Raw genomic sequence first — 16,671 nt, forward strand, 5'->3', positions numbered from 1 at the left:
TTATTGTCTTTCTTCCTAGAATGTAAGCTCTATGACGGCAGGGGTTTTTGACTTCCTTTAACTCCAGCACGTTGAGCACTGCCTTGCATTTAAAAGGTACTAGGTAGACGTTTGAATTTCTGAATATATGAATACAATTGGATGGGCATCTAAATGTAACTTGTATAATTCTTCAGAAGGTCTGAAATAAGTTAGTGATTTACAGCACTAGGTTTCTGTATTTTAACATAAGAATTCTGTCTTATAAAAAGGAAAAGATATTCTGTATGCTAATTAGATGGGCATTACTATAATTGATGTGGTGATATAGGGAATTAAATAAAATTAGTGAAGCCAAAGTTTATGCTTTTCATTGTGAGTTTATGGCTAGTTTTTCCAAAACAGATTTTTGTTCTCTTTCACTTCAGTGGTTTTGAATGTTTCCCTATGTTGTTGTTGTTGTTTTTTGTCTCAAAAATGGATTATCTCTGTAGGTCATCTATAGAAAAGTAGAATCTGTCACATTTATAAATGATCTTTTGAATGCCAACACAAACAGCAGAGGGAAGGAAAGTTAGCTAAAGTTAGATTTTTGAGTAACTCCCAAGATCTACATGAGTGGTTTCCAAGTGTAGGATGCATAAGGACCCCCTGAGGCTGCTTGTTCAATTCAGCTTCCTTGGCTCCACGCCAGGCTCGCTCTGCTAGAATCTCTGATGATCGGCCCTGGGAATCTGTGCTGTAACAATGCCCCCAGGGGTCCTGAGGCAGAGCTCCATGGGTCTGGCTTTGAGATGTAGTTCTGATCATTCAAAAGTTGTTCAGCATCTTTCCTAGAAATCAAACGAAGGCTTACAGTAAGAAGAAAAGTATCGTGAATTTCACTCCTGTGGAGACCAGTCATCCTGCTATGAATTGTGGCTTGTCTGCAAACTGCCCCCCATCCCCAGGGTGCCATCTTTCATACGTGCTGTGGCATACAAGGTGGGGGGGAATGAGTAATTTCAACTAACCTCTGCCTGATCAATAGCAACCTATCACCCTCAGTGAAAGAATAATTCTAAGGAAATGTCATATAACTGTAGGTGGTTAGAGTCACCTCCTGGCCATGTTTGTGGACTTATCATCATCCATTCCACAAATTGCGACCTTTGTTTTTTGTCTTGGTGCTTTTGTCTCCTTGCTCCTTTCTTTATCCTAAGGGAATTAGGTGATTAAAAGGATCAGAGTATGATACACTGCTACTGTGGAGACCAGAAGCTACTCAGCTCCTGTACAGGCTGTTTTATTCCCCTCTCTAACCAGCTGTTATTCCACCAGAGTAAAGGATTTTTACCATGTGTAAATATGAGCCTTTGAAATCTTTCCTTTTAGCTCTAGTTTGTGTGCGAAAGGAATGCCACCAAACACTTTGCATTAGTCTGAGACAAAGTGCTAAGAAAATGTTGGGTTTGGAGTCGTGAAATTTCCTGTCACCATGGTGTTTGGTTTTTGGACTTGTAGTTATTTTGTTTTAAGCTTTTGGTTAGCGTATTGTAATCATGAGTGGGAAGACATAGAGTGCTTTTTTTTTTTTTTTTTTTTTTTTTTTGCGGTACGTGGGCCTCTCACTGTTGTGGCCTCTCCCGTTGCAGAGCACAGGCTCCAGACGCGCAGGCCCAGCGGCCATGGCTCACGGGCCCAGCCGTTCCGCAGCATGTGGGATCTTCCCAGACCGGGACACGAACCCGCGTCCCCTGCATCGGCAGGCGGACTCTCAACCACTGCACCACCAGGGAAGCCCTAGACTGCTCACTTTTAAGTGTATAAAATATTTTACCAATTTAATAAAACTCTGACTCAGAAAAGTATAAGAAATACTAATAAAGTACCTGCTTTTTTGGGCTTCAGAGTAATACAAATATTTTGAAAAACTCCATACTTTTTAGGATGAAAGTAGAGTTTTTAGAAAATACATTTCATATTTATCATATTAAGTATTCAGAATCTAATAAGAAATTTCTTTTTGCCTCAAAGCTGTAATTGTCTTGAATGAAATCTGAATAATTCTAAAATCTCTTGTATACTAGTGTTGACCTAAACCAAATAGACTGCCATTTATTTCTCTAGCAAAAATGGGTTTACTTGGTATCAGCAGAGAATTGCATTTGGGGTCTATAACCATGGTGAGCCACATACAATTCTCTGCAGGGCAAGGGAAGGAGAGCTCTTTTATAGAGAGGAAAGGGAAGTTGGGAGGGCTATAGAAAACAGCATCTATGGCTTCTCAGTGGCTGAGTCCTTGCCAGGAAGGAGTCTTTCTTCTTCCTCTTGGGCTCTGCTATCATTGTAGGGTGTGAGAGCTACACTTCTAGTCTCCTGACTCTCTTTAATTGAGGTTTCTTATTATTAATTTTTTTAGACCAGTAAAACCAAAATGAAAGGTTTTAAGAAAACAAAAATCAAAAGATGGCAATTGCACTCTAGATTGATGTATTTATTCATGTAGTTTTTTCTTGTTTGCTTTCCTTTTATGCCTGCTGTTGAATATAGGTGTTACTATATTTTGTCTTAGTATTTTCAATTCATGAAGCTAATAATATTTGACATGAAGAAAAACAGGCTTATCATATATTATTTCTATACCTGTACCATCTATATGTATTTTTATATAAGGAAATTCTGAAAATGATGTACTGGGTGAGAAGCACTTCCAGAAATATGGAATAAGAATCTCCAAAACACTGTTCCTTATAAAAAGCGAAAAGAACACTGGAAAAGAATGATCAAAGTCAACTGTTTCAGAACTCTGAAAATTAACTAAAGGCTTGCCACAATTTGAAGGACATTTATTCTTGAAACTTGAATAATGAAACTTGGTAAGAACAGTGAGCTTTGTGGCTTTTTAATTTGCCCTATCCTATCCCCCCTCTCTCTAGCCCTCTCTCTGGTTGCAAGGTTGCTGGTCTTCAACAATTCCAGAGAATTGTCACTATGTGACCTGTCTTTAGCTTGCCTACCAGCTGCCAGGCCAGCATTAGCAATAGGTAGTTGGGTAACACCACGCCTAGCTGGGGTAGAGAGAGATGAACAGTAGGTGCAGATCCCTTTAACTGTGGGAGACTGCAAAGGAACAGTGCCAGGACAGAAGTACAGTCCATAACAACACCATGAGGGTATCTTCCTCTTTCCCATTAAATAAAGGCCCTGGACTCACACCTCTCCTCTGAGGCATCTATTGCTAGATGAGGTCTGTAGCACCTCTTTCTTCTAAGGGATGACTTTCTAAGACATTTTAAGTTTGAGAACATTATTAAAAAATACCACAAATTTAAAAACTACACCAGATGAACAGATACACGGACCAAACAAAGAATTTATTTTTAACATCTTTATTGGGGTTTAATTGCCTTACAATGGTGTGTTAGTTTCTGCTTTATAACAAAGTGAATCAGTTATACATATACATTTGTTCCCATATCTCTTCCCTCTTGCGTCTCCCTCCCTCCCACCCTCCCTATCCCACCCCTCCAGGCTGTCACAAAGCACTGAGCCGATATCCCTGTGCCATGCGGCTGCTTCCGACTAGCTATCTACCTTACGTTTGTTAGTGTATATATGTCCATGCCTCTCTCTCACCCTGTCACAGCTCACCCTTCCCCCTCCCCATATCCTCAAGTCCGTTCTCCAGTAGGTCGGTGTCTTTATTACTGTCTTACCCCTAGGTTCTTCATGACATTTTTTTTCTTAAATTCCACTTATATATGTTAGCATACGGTATTTGTCTTTGTCTTTCTGACTTACTTCACCCTGCATGACAGACTCTAGGTCTATCCACATCATTACAAATAGATCAATTTCGTTTCTTTTTATGGCTGAGTAATATTCCATTGTATATATGTGCCACATCTTCTTTATCCATTCATCTGACGATGGGCACTTAGGTTGTTTCCATCTCCGGGCTATTGTAAATAGAGCTGCAATGAACATTTTGGTACATGACTCTTTTTGAATTTTGGTTTTCTCAGGGAATATGCCCAGTAGTGGGATTGCTGGGTCATATGGTAGTTCTATTTGTAGTTTTTTAAGGAACCTCCATACTGTTCTCCATAGGGGCTGAACCAATTCACATTCCCACCAGCAGTGCAAGAGTGTTCCCTTTTCTCCACACCCTCTACAGCATTTATTGTTTCTAGATTTTTTGAGGATGGCCATTCTGACTGGTGTGAGATGATATCTCATTGTAGTTTTGATTTGCATTTCTCTAATGATTAGTGATGTTGAGCATTCTTTCATGTGTTTGTTGGCAGTCTATATATCTTCTTCAGAGAAATGTCTATTTAGGTCTTCTGCCCATTTTTGGATTGGGTTGTTTGTTTTTTTGTTATTGAGCTGCATGAGCTGCTTGTAAATTTTGGAGATTAATCCTTTGTCCGTTGATTCATTTGCAAATATTTTCTCCCATTCTGAGGGTTGTCTTTTGGTCTTGTTTATGGTTTCCTTTGCTGTGCAAAAGCTTTGAAGTTTCATTAGGTCCCATTTGTTTATTTTTGTTTTTATTTCCATTTCTCTAGGAGGTGGGTCAAAAACGATCTTGCTGTGATTTATGTCATAGAGTGTTCTGCCTATGTTTTCCTCTAAGAGTTTGATAGTTTCTGGCCTTACATTTAGGTCTTTAATCCATTTTGAGCTTATTTTTGTGTATGGTGTTAGGGAGTGATCTAATCTCATACTTTTACATGTAGCTGTCCAGTTTTCCCAGCACCACTTATTGAAGAGGCTGTCCTTTCTCCACTGTACATTCCTGCCACCTTTATCAAAGATAAGGTGTCCATATGTGCGTGGGTTTATCTCTGGGCTTTCTATCCTGTTGTATTGATCTATGTTTCTGTTTTTGTGCCAGTACCATACTGTCTTGATTACTGTAGCTTTGTAGTATAGTCAGAAGTCAGGGAGCCTGATTCCTCCAGCTCCGTTTTTTGTTCTCAAGATTGCTTTGGCTATTCGGGGTCTTTTGTGTTTCCATACAAATTGTGAAATTTTTTGTTCTCATTCTGTGAAAAATGCCAGTGGTAGTTTGATAGGGATTGCATTGAATCTGTAGATTGCTTTGGGTAGTTTAGTCATTTTCGCAATGTTGATTCTTCCAGTACAGTAACATGTATATCTCTCCATCTGTTTGTATCATCTTTAATTCCTTACATCAGTGTCTTCTGGTTTTCTGCATACAGGCCTTTGGTCTCCTTAGGTATGTTTATTCCTAGGTATTTTATTCTTTTGGTTGCAATGGTATATGGGAGTGTTTCCTTATTTCACTTTCAGATTTTTCATCATTAGTGTGTAGGAATGCAAGAGATTTCTATGTATTAGTTTTGTATCCTGCTACTTTACCAAATTCTTTGATTAGTTCTAGTAGTTTTCTGGTAGCACCTTTAGGATTCTCTATGTATAGTATCATGTCATCTCCAACAGTGACAGTTTTACTTCTTCTTTTCCAATTTGGATTCCTTTTATTTCTTTTCCTTCTCTGATTGCTGTGGCTAAAACTTCCAAAACTATGTTGAATAATAGTGGTGAGAGTGGACAACCTTTTCTCATCCTGATCTTAGTGGAAACGGTTTCAGTTTTTCACCATTGAGAAAGAGGTTGGCTGTGGGTTTGTCATATACAGCCTTTATTATGTTGAGGTAAGTTCCCTCTAGGCCTACTTTCTGGAGGGTTTTTATCATAAGTGGGTGTTGAATTTTGTTGAAAGCTTTTCCTGCATCTATTGAGATGATCATATGGTTTTTCTCCTTCAATTTGTTAATATGGTGTATCACATTAATTGATTTGCATATACTGAAGAATCCTCGCATTCCTGGGATAAACCCCACTTGATCCTGGTGTATGATCCATTTAATATGCTGTTGGATTCTGTTTGCTAGTATTTTGTTGAGGATTTTTGCATCTATGTTCATCAGTGATATTGGCCTGTAGTTTTCTTTCTTTGTGACATCCTTGTCTGGTTTTGGTATCAAGGTGATGGTGGCCTCGTAGAAGGAATTTGGGAGTGTTCCTCCCTCTGCTATATTTTGGAAGAGTTTGAGAATGATAGGTGTTAGCTCTTCTCTAAATGTTTGATAAAATTCGCCTGTGAAGCCATCTGGTCCTGGGCTTTTGTTTGTTGGAAGATTTTTAATCACAGTTTCAATTTCAGTGCTTGTGATTGGTCTGTTCATATTTTCTATTTCTTCCTGATTCAGTCTTGGCAGGTTGTGCATTTCTAAGAATTTGTCCATTTCTTCCAGATTGTCCATTTTATTGGCATAGAGTTGCTTGTAGTAATCTCTTATGATCTTTTGTATTTCTGCAGTGTCAGTTGTTACTTCTCCTTTTTCATTTCTAATTCTATTGATTTTGAGTCTTCTGCCTTCTTTTATTGATGAGTCTGGCTAATGGTTTATCAATTTTGTGTATCTTCTCAAAGAAACAGCTTTTAGTTTTATTGATCTTTGCTATTGTTTCCTTCATTTCTTTTTCATTTATTTCTGATCTGATTTTTATGATTTCTTTCCTTCTGCTAACTTTGGGGTTTTTTTGTTCTTCTTTCTCTAATTGCTTGAGGTGCAGGGTTAGGTTGTTTATTCGAGATGTTTCCTGCTTCTTAAGGTGGGCTTGTATTGCTATAAACTTCCCTCTTAGAACTGCTTTTGCTGCATCCCATAGGTTTTGGGTTGTTGTGTCTCCACTGTCATTTGTTTCTAGGTATTTTTAAATTTCCTGTTTGATTTATTCAGTGATCACTTCGTTATTAAGTAGTGTATTGTTTAGCCTCCATGTGTTTGTAGTTTTTACAGATATTTTTCTGTAATTGATATCTAGTCTCATGGCGTTGTGGTCAGAAAAGATACTTGATACAATTTCAATTTTCTTAAATTTACCAAGGCTTGATTTGGTAAATTTATTCTTTGGTAAATTTAGTCTTTATTTTAAAGTGTATTTTGTCTGATATGAGAATTGCTACCCCAGCTTTCTTTTGGTTTCCATTCGCATGGAATATCTTTTTCTATCCCCTTACTTTCAGTCTGTATGTGTCTCTAGGTCTGAAGTGGGTCTCTTGTAGACAGCATATATATGGGTCTTATTTTTGTATCCGTTCAGCCAATCTGTGTCTTTTGGTAGGAGCATTTAGTCCATTTACATTTAAGGTAATTATCAATATGTATGTTCCTATTCCCATTTTCTAAATTGTTTTGGGTTCGTTATTATAGGTCTTTTCTTCTCTTGTGTTTCTTGTCTAGAGAAGTTCCTTTAGCATTTTTTGTAAAGCTGGTTTGGTGGTGCTGAACTCTATCAGCTTTTGCTTGTCTGTAAAGGTTTTAATTTCTCCATCAAATCTGAATGAGATCCTTGCAGGGTAGAGTAATCTTGGTTGCAGGTTTTTCTCCTTCATCACTTTCAGTATGTCCTGCCAGTCCCTTCTGGCTTGCAGAGTTTCTGCTGAGAGATCAGCTGTTAACCTTATGGGGATTCCCTTGTGTGTTATTTGTTGTTTTTCCCTTGCTGCTTTTAATATGCTTTCTTTGTATTTAATTTTTGACAGTTTGATTAATATGTGTCTTGGCTTATTTCTCCTTGGATTTATCCTGTATGGGACTCTCTGTGCTTCCTGGACTTGATTAACTCTTTCCTTTCCCATATTAGGGAAGTTTTCAACTATAATCTCTTCAAATATTTTCTCAGTCCCTTTCTTTTTCTCTTCTTCTTCTGGAACCCCTATAATTCAAATGTTGGTGCGTTTAATGTTGTCCCAGAGGTCTCTGAGACTGTCCTCAGTTCTTTTCATTCTTTTTTCTTTATTCTGCTCTGCAGTAGTTATTTCCACTATTTTTTCTTCCAGGTCACTTATCCGTTCTTCTGCCTCAGTTATTCTGCTATTGATCCCATCTAGAGTACTTTTAATTTCATTTATTGTGTTGTTCATCATTGTTTGTTTCATCTTTATTTCTTCTAGGTCCTTGTTAAATGTTTCTTGCATTTTGTCCATTCTATTTCCAAGATTTTGGATCATCTTTACTATCATTATTCTGAATTCTTTTTCAGGAAGACTGCCTATTTCCTCTTCATTTGTTAGGTCTGGTGGGTTTTTATCTTGCTCCTTCATCTGCTGTGTGTTTTCCTGTCTTCTCATTTTGCTTATCTTACTGTGTTTGGGGTCTCCTTTTTGCAGGCTGCAGGTTCGTAGTTCCCGTTGTTTTTGATGTCTGTCTCCAGTGGCTAACGTTGGTTCAGTGGTTTGTGTAGGCTTCCTGGTGGAGGGGACTAGTGCCTGTGTTGTGGTGGATGAGGCTGGATCTTGTCTTTCTGGTGGGCAGGTCCACGTCTGGTGGTGTGTTTTGGGGTGTCTGTGGACTTATTATGATTTTAGGCAGCCTCTCTGCTAATGGGTGGGGTTGTGTTCCTGTCTTGCTAGTTGTTTGGCATAGGTTGTCCAGCACTATAGCTTGCTGGTCGTTGAGTGAAGCTGGGTGCTGGTGTTAGGATGGAGGTCTCTGGGAGATTTTCGCCATTTGATATTATGTGGAGCTGGGAGGTCTCTTGTTGACCAGTGTCCTGAAGTTGGCTCTCCCACCTCAGAGGCAGAGCCCTGACTCCTGGCTGGAGCAGTAAGAGCCTTTCATCCACACGGCTCAGAATAAAAGGGAGAGAAATTAGAGAGAATTAGTAGAAGTAGGAAGAAAGAGAGAAAGAAAGAAAGAAGGGAAGGAAGGAAGGAAGGAAGAAAGAAAAGAAGGAAAGAAGGCAAGAAGGAAAGAGAGGAGGGAGTGAGGGAGGGAGGAAGGAAGGAAGGAAGGAAGGAGGGAAGGAAGGAAAAAAGACAGAAAGAAAGAAGATACAGTAAAATAAAATAAAGTATAATAAAGTTATTGAATTAAAAAATAATTATTTAGAAAAAAAAAGGGACTGATAGAACCTTAGGACAAATGGTGGAAGCAAAGCTGTACAGACAAAATCTTACACAGAAGCATACACATACACCCTCACAAAAAGAGGTAAAGGGGAAAAAATCATAAATGTTGCTCTCAAAGTCCACCTCCTCAATTTGGGATGATTCGTTGTCTAAAGGAGGGAAGGAAGGAAGGAAGGAAAGAAAGAAAGAAAGAAAGAAAGAAAGAAAGAAAGAAAGAAAGAAAGAAAGAAAGAAAAGTATAATAGAGTTATTAAAATTAATTATTAAGAAAAAAATTTAAAAAAAAACAATGGACGGATAGAAACCTAGCACAAATGGTGGAAGCAAAGCTATACAGACAAGATCTCACAGAGAAGCATACACATACACATTCACAAAAAGAGGAAAAGGGGAGAAAATCATAGATCTTGCTTTCGAAGTCCACTTCCTCAATTTGGGATGATTCGTTGTCTATTCAGGTATTCCACACAGGCACGGTACATCAAGTTGATTGTGGAGCTTTAATCCGCTGCTCCTGAAGCGGCTGGGAGAGATTTCCCTTTCTGTTCGTTGTTCACACAGCTGCCGGGGTTCAGCTTTGGATTTGGCTCCGCCTCTGCGTGTAGGTCGCCAGAGGGCGTCTGTTTTTTTGCTCAGACAGGACGGGGTTAAAGGAGCCGCTGATTCGGGGGCTCTGGCTCACTCAGGCCGGCGGGGAGGGAGGGGGACGTATGCGGGGCGGGCCTGCGGCGGCAGAGGCCGGCGTGACGTTGCACCAGCCTGAGGCGCGCTGTGCGTTCTCCCGGGGAAGTTGTCCCTGGATCCCGGGACCCTGGCAGTGACGGGCTGCACAGGCTCCCCTGAAGGGGGGTGTGGATAGTGACCTGTGCTCGCACACAGGCCCCTTGGTGGCGGCAGCAGCAGCCTTAGCGTCTCCCGCCCGTCTCTGGGGTCCGCGCTTTTAGCCGCGGCTCGCGCCCGTCTCTGGAGCTCCTTTAAGCAGCGCTCTTAATCCCTCTCCTCGCGCACCACGAAACAAAGAGGGAAGAAAAAGTCTCTTGCCTCTTCGGCAGGTCCAGACTTTTCCCCGGACTCCCTCCCGGCTAGCCGTGGCGCACTAGCCCCCTGCAGGCTGTGTTCACGCCGCCAACCCCAGTCCTCTCCCGGCGCTCCGACCGAAGCCTGAGCCTCAACTACCAGCCCCACCCGCCCCGGCGGGTGAGCAGAGAAGCCTCTCAGCCTGGTGAGTGCCGGTCGGCCCTGTTCCTCTGTGCGGGAATCTCTCTGCTTTGCCCTCCGCACCCCTGTTGCTGTGCTCTCCTCCGCGGCGCCGAAGCTTCCCCCCTCCGCCACCCGCAGTCTCCGCCCGCGAAGGGGCTTCCTAGTGTGTGGAAACGTTTCCTCCTTCACAGCTCCCTCCCACTGGTGCAGGTCCCGTCCCTATCCTTTTGTCTCTGTTTACTCTTTTTTTCCTTTGCCCTACCCAGGTGCGTGGGGAGTTTCTTGCGTTTTGGGAGGTCTGAGGTCTTCTGCCAGCGTTCAGTAGGTGCTCCGTAGGAGTTGTTCCACGTATAGATGTATTTCTGGTGTATCTGTGGGGAGGAAGGTGATCTCCGCGTCTTACTGTTCCGCCATCTTCCCAGCACCCCCGCAAACAAAGAATTTAAAATAAGCAAACAAAATCTCAGAGAAATAAGGATTGTGGCAGATACTGTGCATTGTAGGCTCACTCAGTATCCTTTGTGACCAGCTTTTGTCTTACCTTCCTCTACTATGAGAGTCTGGGAAGCCAAAAACCTAACATTAAGATGGCCTTGCAGCCTGAGTTGGATATGCAACACAGTGGTAGCTAATCAGATAGAAGACGTCCGCTGAGGAATTCTGGGAAAGTCTTTGCCTGATAAAGGTATTGCTTCTTCTTCCTTCTCCTTGCCCTCCCTTCTTCCAGCTACCTTCCAGCTGGAAGATGTCTGGAGGCATTCACCATCTGGCCACCATGAGGGAAAGACAGTGGGAAGAAGAGATCTTGACGCTAACACTTTGAACTTCTAGCAACCATTTACTTCGAAACCTCTTGCTATTTGTGAAAAGTAAACAGCTTAATTGGTTTAAGCCCTGCTTAATCAGATTTTATGTTACAAATAGGTAGAGTAATTTTCCTCAAATGTAGATAGGAAATTGGACATATGAAGGAGAAAACAGTCATGTATACAATTCAACTGGAAAGGCTTAGTATGAAAAATATGATAGCTTAAATCAAGGACTCAATAGAGGGACTGAGAAGCTATATGGATACAATGGAAGATAAATGAGAGAGCTGGAAGATGAGGTCCAGGACCTTACTCCAAAGGCATCAGAAAGGGATAAAGTGAAGGACCACATGACAAAAAATTAAGAATTAAGGAAAATAGAAGTAGCATCGATATTTGTTAAGAGGTGTTTCAGATGGCGAGACAAACTGAATAGAAGGAAATAATTTAAAAACAATGAATGTTTTCCTTAAGCGAAGGAAAGATATTCATGCAATGAATTGACAAATTTTATGCAGTGGGAAACAGAATAGAAAAATGATAACTTATACCCATGCATATGCTGGTGAAATGTAAGAAAAACTAAGTCTAAGAGAAAAATTCTAATAGTTTCCAGAGATTAAAAGCAGATCCTCTCCATCTAACAAGGATTTCATTGTTATCAGATTGTGCAATAGCAATGTTGGATAATGGAATACTATTTTTAGAGTGTTGAATAAAAAGACATTTGAATCTAGAATTTTTCCCAGCTGGATTATTTAAAGGCACATAAAGAATCATGACATACACAGTGCTTCAGAATATTTACCACACAATGAGCCTTTCTGAACATACTCTAGGACAAGAGTCAGAAAACTATGGGCTATGGGTCAAAACTGGTCCAACACATGTTTTCGTAAATACATTTTATTAGAACCCAGTGCCACTCATTCGCTTGTGTATAATCTATGGCTTCTTTCCTGCCATGATGGCAGAGCTGAGTAGTTACGACAGAATGTATGGTCTACAAACTTAAGATATTTGCTGTCTGGTCCTTTACAGAAAAGTTTGCCAACTCGTGCTCTAGGACAAAGTACTCAAACAAGAAGAGAAATACATCTAAGATACTTTGAGATAAGGGAAGTTAGCATGAGTAACTAACTTGGTAAGGTTCACTGTTTAAACAATGAAGGATGAAAACAAGCTAAAATATATGCCAAGCAATCCAGACCTAAAGCATTTTATATGCTGACCACACTGTTGTGGAGAGGCCAGAGGTGGTAAGTGTATGCTGAAGCTTTCGCCTTGTTCGGGCAACCCTACAGCATAGGGAGCTTCAGGTCTGTGCTGCTTTAATGGCATCACACCAAAGAGGCATCATTTACATTACAGAGACTTCTCAGAGAGATAATTAGGGCCAGAGTTCTAGCCCTCACGTGATTGTCTTACTAGCTAATAGGTGGGATGGAGGTGAGATCTGAGTTGAATGGGTCACTTGAACTGCGGAGAGAAGTATGTACACATGTGCATATAGGGAGGTAGGTCTGCTTGCCTGGCAGGGCTCCAGAAAAATCCCCAGGCTAACTTAAAATGATTTTTTTCCTCAGGGAGAGTTACCTTTCTCTAATTCACACAAATCTGCCCTGTGAGCTAGCTCTTGACATTTTAAAAGGGAAAAATTTAGCTATGGATAGGCTTAAAAGTGATAAGAGAAAGTAAACATATATGTGCTATCAAAAAAATTAGTGGTCACCACCGGAAGTATAGAAATAAACCAGCAAAAGGATAGTTCCTTCATCCAATGGAATATAGGAAAGGAGAGGGTGGAAAAAAGAAAATATGGTAAATAGGGGTGTAAAATAGTCTGTCAGGAATAAATCCAAACGTAACAGTAGTTACAATAAATATAAATGCATAAAACTGATTGATCCAAAGACATAGATGCTCAGGTTAGATTTTAAAATGATTATTAGGCGAGAGAATCAAATAACTCTATCTCCATAGAAACAGACACGACACGGTAGTTGTCAAGTGATGATAGTTATTACTGTGCTTTTTTTTTTCTGCGTTGAGTTAATTATTTAGAATTAAAGCACTATCAAATATCGTGGAGTCAGAGGTAGGCATCCTAAGGTTTTACCTTTCAATTAATGATTTGTTCCAGCAGTGACTCTGCTTAGCAAAGCTTTAATATGACTTAGTGGTAGAAAAGAGAGCTCAAAGGATAATTTTCAAGCGTCTTCTACATGTGAAAATTTCTGCCTTACTAAAAATAAAACTTAATGAAACAATACCAAATATCATAATTCTGGAAGTGGAATTTTGATTAACTTGCTCAGAACCAAATTTTTCAGAAAAGAGCTGTCAGCTGTGATACAGGGATGATTAAAATGTGTGCTGAGTCACAGAGAAATTCAGTCTCACCTGTTTTGCAGAAAAGTTGACTAGTTCCTTACAAAGAACAGAGGAACTATAATTCAGTGAGTCCTTTATTACATGACTGCTTGTTTAAAAGATTGGTAGATTTCTTTTATAAACTTGATTTTGTTCTGCTTAATTTTTTGTTATTAGGTTGCAAACTACTGAATATGATGTAGTTTTATTCCAGACAGCAGGAACTGTAAACTTCCCATTTCTATGATTAAAAACCACATAGAAAAGAGTGAGAACACACAATGTGCAATATATGATTGGAGAATAATTATTAACTTCCAGTAGCAATAAGCATTTAGTTTCTTGGTGCTAAAATGTAAAGTCATACAGAGAGCACATTCTGTTTTTCGGAGCCATTCTAAACAGTACTTACTGAGATTCATCACCACTTTGGTCCTTCACAATGTTGTCTAATATCTAAGAATGTTTACACTGCAGAACTGCAAAATTTTCCACTGCTTTGCTGTATCTGTACTGGTAATGGGAGGGAAAGATTGCATTCAGGGAATAGTCACATTATTTCAGTATCCTGTTCATCTGCAAATGTTTTCTACAGTCAAATTATTAAACTTCCAAATATCCCAATGTCATGAAAATTTATAGCTGGAGAAATGAAAAAAACTAGTTTTGTGACTTGACAAAGGACATTTAACTAGAAGCCAGATCAAGCTATTCCTATTGGTTAATACAAGGCGAGATGGTAAAAGACAAGACATATTATCTGTGACTACAGGAGAATTTAGAAGCTAAACCTGTTAGATATAATGTCAACATCTTGTGTCTGATCATGAGTTCGATTAAGCCTAGGGGAATGGTAGCACCGGAGAGAGGAAATTTATCGTAGAAAGCCTGGCTGGTGAGGGCAGAGCACCTGGTGAATTAAACCCTCAGCAGAAGTGGGAAGAGGGAAGAAATTGTGAAGTCCTCTTAGTGATATGACTAGCATTTAGCACTGTTTACTGAGGAAACAGCAGGAAATCTTATGATTATTGGTTAATATTGCTGAGGCCCGTTTGAAAAAGGTAGCATTAAGTGCTGTATACTTATTTGACATTTGGCTGAGGATAAATAACTACAAAATTTCTAACAGTGCTGGCTTCTTAGGCTAAATTTTGGTTACCTCATTCTAGCAAACAATATCAGCATTTAGTCAGATGGAAACAGTGAATTCTGTACTTTTTTCTTTCCAAATATATGTTATATATTTTTTACCTCATTTGAAAAACATTTATCAAAAACCAACTACATGTCAGGCATTTTGCTTGGTGCAATAGTTAACTTTGATTAGAATAAAGTCCTTTCATTCAAGGAGTTAACATTTTAGTGTGGAGACAGGAAAACAAAAACGCAATTACAATATGATATATGGTTATAGGATGTTTGGGGAGCCCATAGGAGTGGCATTCAACTTGATTTCTAAGATCTAGGAAGGCTGTGTGGAAAACCTGCTATTGTTTGCTGAGATCTGAAGCATGCATAAGATTAGCCAGGTGAAGGCCATTAGGGGAAGTTAGAGGGCGTAGTCCGAGCAGAGAAAACTACCTACGCAAGGATCGGTGGCTAGAAAAATTGTGGTGGATCCCAGCCACGATATGGAATTTGTTATAATTCAGGAAAAGAGTAGCAGGTTGGGGGAAGGAGAAAAATAAGAGGAAATTATTAGAACTACTCTATAATCTATGCTAAGGAGTTTGAACTTCATGACAAAGGCTCCAGAAGCCCCTGGGGGATTTAACTAGGGAATATGTGGTTCTATTTGTGCTTTAAGAAGATCACTTCAGAAGTCTGAAGAATGACCTGGAAAGGGGAAGCCTAGGGGCCAGGGAAGAAGTCAGGAAGCTTTGGAGTAAACTAGGTAAGAGATGGAGGTGGTCCAATCCAGATGAACACCTGTGAGAATAGAGAGAGATGAGTGAGTTAGGGTGACCGGAGTTGATGATGGATCCGATACTATAAGAGAAGAGGGAGAAGATAAAGCTGATGCCAGAGTTGATGATTTGGGCCACTGGTGGATGATGATATGATTCTCTGATACAGGGAAAATCCAAAGGAGACTATAATCTCATGCAAGTATGTAGAATTTTATGCTTGCCTTGTGCCTGAATTGCCTTCTGTTGCGAGGATTCTCTGTTCCCCCTTCACATTATACAGTTTGGTTATTTCAAGACTTCTGCCATTATTTGCTCATTTTCCCTTTCTCGCATTGTGATGTGTTTAGCTTTTATTCCAATGAAGTATATCGCTGGTCCAGACTTCTTTTGTTGTTAGACACAATTCTGTAAGATTTCAGGTGCCCCAAGAACATGAGAAAACTATTATTAACTGCTCTCTCTGTCTCTCAAATCTCTACTTTGAATTAACATTTCTAATTCACTTAGGACTTTGAGAGGCCTAGCAATAATTGTCTTCACATGGGGCTTTTTATCGTCATTGTGCATCAGTTGCTTGGAAATTTGTAACTTGACTTTAGACTGATTGTGAAAAATTAGCGTCAGACGCACTAAACCACAAATACCTTTATAGTTTAACTGTGACAGCCATGAGGCCTTAAAGCCTGAAAACTAAGAGAAGGGGATGGTACAGTGAACAGCTTTCTTACTGTATTCGTTTTCTAGAGCTACTACAAAAAACTACCGCAAACTTAGTGGCTTAGCACAACACAAGTTTATGATTTTACCGTTCTGTAGGTCAGAAGTTGGCCAAGAGCCTTGACTGGGCTAAAATCAAGGTGTTCGCAGGCCTGTATTCTTTTCTCAAGGGCTCTAAGAGGGAATCCTTTTGTTTTTGCCTTTTCCAGCTGCTGGAAGCCACCGGCATGTTTTGACTCATGGCCCCCTTCCTCCGTCTTCAAAGCTATCAAGGGTGAGTCGATCCCATTGCATCACTCTGATCTCCTCTTCTGCCTCTCCTCCCACTTTTGAGGACCCTTGAGGTTACACTGGGCCCACTGAATAGTCCATGATAACCTCCCTATTTTATTTTATTTTATTTACTTTTTTTTGCGGTACGCGGGCCTCTCACTGTTGTGGCCTCTCCCATTGCGGAGCACAGGCTCCGGACGCGCAGGCTCAGCAGCCATGGCTCACGGGCCCAGTCACTCCGTGGCATGTGGGATCTTCCTGGACCGGGGCACGAACCGTGTCCCCTGCATCGGCAGGCGGACTCCCAACCACTGCGCCACCAGGGAAGCCCAACCTCCCTATTTTAAGGTCAGCTGATTTGTAACCTTAATTCCTTTTGCAACTTTAATTCCCATTTGCCATGTTACAGCATATTCACAGGTTCCAGGGATTAGGACAGGAGATCTCTGGGGGAAGGGTGTGGGGGGAATCATTATTC

The 16,671-nt window shown here is 40.3% G+C and overlaps 1 long non-coding RNA gene across 1 annotated transcript in view; it reads left to right on the plus strand.

Annotated features, from left to right (window-relative positions):
- The window catches only part of LOC137223997 (uncharacterized), a 160,142-nt gene that overhangs the window by 11,519 nt on the left and 131,952 nt on the right, over window positions 1-16,671 (plus strand). Inside the window, exon 2 of the long non-coding RNA XR_010943173.1 lies at window positions 16,130-16,194. This is a non-coding gene — a long non-coding RNA (uncharacterized lncRNA). The remainder of the gene's footprint in view (window positions 1-16,129; window positions 16,195-16,671) is intronic.

This window comes from Pseudorca crassidens, chromosome 4 (genome assembly GCF_039906515.1).
Source record: "Pseudorca crassidens isolate mPseCra1 chromosome 4, mPseCra1.hap1, whole genome shotgun sequence".
Lineage (NCBI taxonomy): Eukaryota > Metazoa > Chordata > Mammalia > Artiodactyla > Delphinidae > Pseudorca > Pseudorca crassidens.